Below are 5,631 nucleotides of genomic sequence, written 5' to 3'. Positions count from 1 at the left end.
GGAGAGATGGGGAGGGACTCTTTATCAGATAAGGGAGTGTAGTGATAGGGGGTTATGTTTAAGCTGAAAGAGAGTGGAAAATTTAGATTAGATATTAGGAAGAAATTTTTTCCTGTGGGGGTGGTGAGGATCTGGAACAGGTTGCCCAGAGAAGCTGTGGATGCCCCATCCCTGGAGGTGTTCAAGGCCAGGCTGGATGAGGCTTTGAGCAACCTGGTCTAGTGGAGGGTGGCCCTGCCCATGGCAGGGGGGTTGGAACTCGGGGATCTTGAAGGGTCCCTTCCAACCCAAAACATTTTGATTTTTATGATGGATTATGCCAGTCCTTAGAGTAATTTTTTAACCTTCCATGGAAGAGAGAAGTGATAGATGATTAAAATGTACTTGTAAGTGTTCTGAAGTACTTTATTAGGAAGCTCTGATGGTTTCTGCCTTATTTCAGAGCTGTAAGTTTAAATCTTGATTAGGAGCATGACAGCTTCTGTTCTGGTGAGGTGTGCGCTTATTGACTCCTGCAATATCTTACACTGCAAAAGAAAAGGTAAAACTTCAAACTTCAGAGATACATCTCTCTAATTGTGCACAAGTGTTAGAAACTGTGAAACTTTAGAATTTAAGTGTTTGTAAGCAAAATGGCAAAGCATGCCCTTGAAAGACTAAAACAAACCCTAGTGTGTGGAAACTAGGATTAATGTAAGCTTGAACATCTGTGAATCAAAGCATGTGCTAGGGTGAACTCTGGCCTCATGATAGCTTCCACAGGGAATTTCTAGGCTCTGGCTGTTGCAGGCCATTGCATCAGAAAAAGAACTTGCTCCAAAACTGTGTGTGCTTCTCATGTTCTAAAAAACACTTCCTCCCTCCCCTCCCTCCCCTCCCCCCAAAAAAAAGTCCAACACTTTAAGGTATGTGCTGATTCAGTATTTTTTTTCAGTAGATACTATGTAATAGCTGAAAGGTGTGGGTTGTGTGTGTGTGTTGTTTTTTGTTTTTTGTTTTTTTTTTTTTTTTTTTTTTTTTTTTTTTTTTTTTTTTTTTTTTTTTACCGGGCTCAAGTTTTAAATACTGTTTCCTTGCTGTATTAGAAAGAGAAACACTGCTATGTTTTTTCTACAGACCGTGCACCTATCAGTCACGGGGTTTTTCCACTTTTCTGACTCAATAGCTTGCAACTGTGTGGGATCTTATAAGTAGGAGAGCTACTGGCAATCTTTTTACATCTGACTGAGGAGTGGTAGGTGACAGCTCTTTATTTTCTAACTCTGCTTTACTCTTCACACTGAAAACTTCATACTTTCTCTTATAGGCAAGATTTGCAGTTGTAGCTTTATTTGTCACAGGTTTTGCTTAATATATAGCACAGGTAGCTTAGGTTGGATTTTGGAATGTCATTTTCTGTTACTGGCCTGATTTGATGCTTTGATTGCATGAGAGATGTTGCTGAATTTCTTTTGTTGTCCATGCCTGCCTTGAAAGTCTCCCAACACCTGGGATGATCTGGGTATATTTGATCCTGGTTTGGTACAGAATGGTGTGCTAGCACAGCATTTAACTAGTGACCCAGTGAATATTCAGGAATCTATTCATAACTGGCTTTTTCTATGTAATTGCAGGTTTTCAGTAGTCTATGCAGCCAACTTGTACTGAAACCCTTGTGGGCAACAGATGATTTCTTAGTGTCCTTTCTAGGGCAGTAAGGTCAAGATTTTCTAGTATGAAGTAGATGAATGTGTCTATATGATACTTTTGAAATACTTTAGAATATTTTGTGGTCTTATATTGCTGTAATCCTGCTTAAATGGCAAAAGACAGTGAAACTGCATAGGGGAAATGGGAAATGTAGAACACTTTTTTTAATCAGTGGTATAATTCTAAAGAAAAACAGTTTTGCTTGGTATCTGAAATGGAATGATCATCTCTGCATACTTGTTATGGATTGCTGCCATCTCCTTTAATTAGCCTGGCTGCTGTGTCTTCTCCCACTGCATAGTTTTGCCCTGTTAGGCACAGACCTCCATGGAGGAATGTCTGCAGCTATTTAATGTTTTGAAAATCGCTTGTTTAGGTTTGTGAGTGAGTACACCTGACTCTTGTAGTAATTTACTGCATTGAAATGCTGTTTTAGCAATAACAGAAATCTTTTAACTTCTGGCAGCAAAAATAGAGGCTGGAATCAAAAGCAGGTGAATAAGAAAGGTGGCTCAGGCTTTACTTCTGAAACAGAGACAGGATAATTTCCCTGATTTTATTTTTTCTCAGCAATGCAGTAGCACTTTGCTTTCAGTTTCGTGCTTTCCAAACCTTCTTGAGCCCCTTGTGCTGGGGAAAGATGGGGTTGGTTATCTCAGTGTGTGAACCTGATCACAGCAAGCCTGCTTTGAATCCAAAGCATTATGAGCTTGAATGACCTCAGGCAGTGAGGCTGTGAAGTCTTTATATAAAAAGTCTTAATGTGAAAGCAATTTGAGGTCAGAATTGAAAACTGAGCATACTGCTGCTTTCAGGTTCCTCTGTCAAGCACCTTTAGGGTTGGGGTTAGGACCCTGCAAAGGCTGAGTGGAGGGGCAAGAGAGAATGTGTGGAGATCTTTTGGAGAATTTGTAGGAGGAGGTTCCTGCAAGAGTATTTGGGTTTCTGAAATGTGTTTGGGGATATCTTAAAAATGTTTATAGGGAAAAATTTCCTAGGTGTATCTTCCAATGCCAATAGGAAAGAAGCTCTCCTGTTATGTATGGAAGTGCAGTGGGTTCCTTCTGACCATAAGAATCTCCCAGGAAGAGAGGGAGGGAGCCTTCTCAATTTTCGACTTTCTTTTATTATGAAATCTTAGTGGAATATTATTGGAAAGCCAAGGAATTCAAATACTGGCTTCCATTACTAAGAGTTTATTCCCATGCTGACCTTTAATTTTCTTAGCTTTTAAAACTCTAAAAATATTCTTGCTTTACAGTTCCTAAGAAGAATTATAACTGCATATATTGCTGTATATATAAATGCATGCAGCCTTAATTTTACTTTTTACTTCATCCAGGCTCAAATGTTTGAAGCTGGCTGTGTCACTTATGATTGGAAATGTAGTGGAAAGTATAGATTTCTTGGAAACCATTGACTGGTGAGCAGTGGAAGCCAAGGTTGGAAAGGTTCTCACATTTATACTGCTGTTGCAACAGATGAACAGTCTTGTTATTCCTAACCAATTCTTGGTGGTGAATGTTGAAGCCTAATAGCTGTGAATTAGTTTTTTCAGTGTTTGATTTTAGAGTTTTTTTTTCCCCAGATAAGTTTTTCTTCTTCAAGGTTCAGTTGAAGTGAGTTAATTTAAAAACAAATACACCCTCACCCCCTTAAAGCCTGTATCCTGGAAAACATGAGATGACATAAGCATCCTCTTTGCTAGTAGCATAAAAAAATGTGTTTTATGTCTGGACATAACTTTCTGCAAAGTTGCAACGTAAAAAGTCAGCCTTGAGAATATCCATGTGAAATATAAGCTGTTTAAAGGCTTGGCTCTTTAATATCTGTGCAACCATATGGTTAGGATCTTGTAGTAGTGACAGCAGCACAGCTATGGAAGAAGTAGTAGTAAAACTTACATTTTGGCCTCTTCAGATTATTTCAAGCTTCGATTTGACTCAATCTCCTCTGTTAACTCCTAGAGTAGAAGGAGGTAAGCAAGTCTGGTTAATATATGCTTAAGGTATGCTGCACTTAGTGCCAAAAGAAGTGTGAGGGCCTGTGTGTAGGCCTAGATATAGTATAGTTAGCCTGATATTAGGGTTTTAACTCTAGGTGTAGAGATGACTGTTGACATTTTTATTTCAGCTGTCTATGCTAATCTTGGTGCACAGCCAGTTGAACTGCTTATAAAAACAGCTCTTAAATTGCTGAAACATCATGTTAGCTGTTCTTAAGGTGGAAATGGCCAAAAGGTTTTTATTCTTTCCTCTTGGGGGAGGTGGGGCTTGGTTTAGAAATCTGGCATGAACTATTTGAGAGTTACATTTCTTTGAGACATTGTATTGCTTATGTCAGCACCTGAGAAGTAGTACTAGGTATATTCGAGATGTGTTTTTTTTCTTTCCTTGACTAGAAGTATCTCTAGTAATAAAGATGCTGTACAGTGAGGTATTTCATTGTGGTGCTTTTTATTTGATTTGTTCAGTCTATATTGAAGAAAAATTTAAGATCTTGAAAATACAAATAATCAGTCTTGGCTTACTTGTGCTTTTATCACATACAGACAGTATTTGGTAACTTACTTATGCCAGATTTCTGGGATAAAATGGGTTTTGGAATGTCAGCATTCATTTAAATTTGTGAAATTATTCTCTCAGCCCTGTCCTTTTGCAAAGGGAAATACAACTTAGACTTACTGAATTTCAGAATCTTTAAAGGAATAATTAAATACTTGGGGTTTTTTTCTATTAAGATATTAAAGATATTCAAATTCTGGGTTTGTAAACTGGCAAGGCTGAAGCTCTGGTAGTTTACCAGATATACCGATATCTTGGAGGTCCTGAATTTGGAAGAAATGTATTTCCTTAGCTAAATCTATATCCAGAAAATATTTGATGGGTCAGACTTTGGCGGACTGATTTGTCCTAAGTGGATGGTAATAATTGAGACAGTAAAATTGTGAAACAAAGAACAGTTTTCTGCCCACATATCTAAGAGGGAGTTAGATGAGATATTAATAGCACATTGATTAAATGGTTTTTGAAACTGCAAGCTGTGATAGAAGTATCATCCTAATATTTGCTACTTTAATAGACCAGTCTGGTCTGAGTATTGAAGCTCTGAAGTGTGAAGCAAGGAATAGGTAAGTCTCCATTTTTACAGTTGTGTTGTGAGCATGACTAGGTGAAAACACCTCTGGATGCTAGACTTAGTCTTTGCTCAATTCTGGTGGTATGAGTCAAGAAAAAAGTGCATCTCAACTACAACTATTGATAAAGGACAGGAAAAAACTTTTAGTTGCAGATGAGGGGTTATAGCAAAAAAGAAAATGCTTTTCAAAGAGAAACTTCATTATATCCAGTTTAATGAGAAAGGATGCATCTTTCAGATGCCTAGTGAAGCTTCTTTTGGCTTTGCTTAGGCCAGTATTATCTGAGAGAGGTAATACTAAGGCAAGTGGTGGAAATGATTGCTTGCATTGGTATTTCTTGCTCAGGGTTGAACTGTGTTCCTCCATGTGGCTTCTTTTCTTGAAAGATAAGAATAAAACTTTTCAGTGTGATGGCAAAGCATAGACAACTGTTACCATAAGTTGGAAGCTGTGAAGAACTTCCACTTATTTGCTAAATAAAAATACAGTAGCTTTTTTGTTTGATAAGGGATATTTAAAGGAGCAGATAAGTGCTTCTTAATAAAATTTCTTCGTTACTAAATTGCAGCATTTCTTCTGTTTGTGCTTTATATTTGTCCTTTTGTTGTTGGGGCTGCTCTTCTAGCAATGACATCTACTGTGATTTGAAGGGCTAAGCAATTGTATCTTTTGGGGGGGGGGGACAAAGTGAAACAGTCTAGATATGTTCTTCCAAGAAGTTTTATCAAAGCTCACATGTGAACTTTTAAAGTCAGTGTTGCAAGAACTGAACATGGTTTACTGTTCCACCTCCCTTCAAGCAG

Source organism: Pterocles gutturalis, unplaced genomic scaffold (genome assembly GCF_000699245.1).
Source record: "Pterocles gutturalis isolate BGI_N339 unplaced genomic scaffold, ASM69924v1 scaffold30228, whole genome shotgun sequence".
Classification (NCBI taxonomy): domain Eukaryota; kingdom Metazoa; phylum Chordata; class Aves; order Pterocliformes; family Pteroclidae; genus Pterocles; species Pterocles gutturalis.
The sequence above is the reverse complement of the archived record's forward strand: the minus strand, read 5'-3'. Positions refer to the sequence as shown.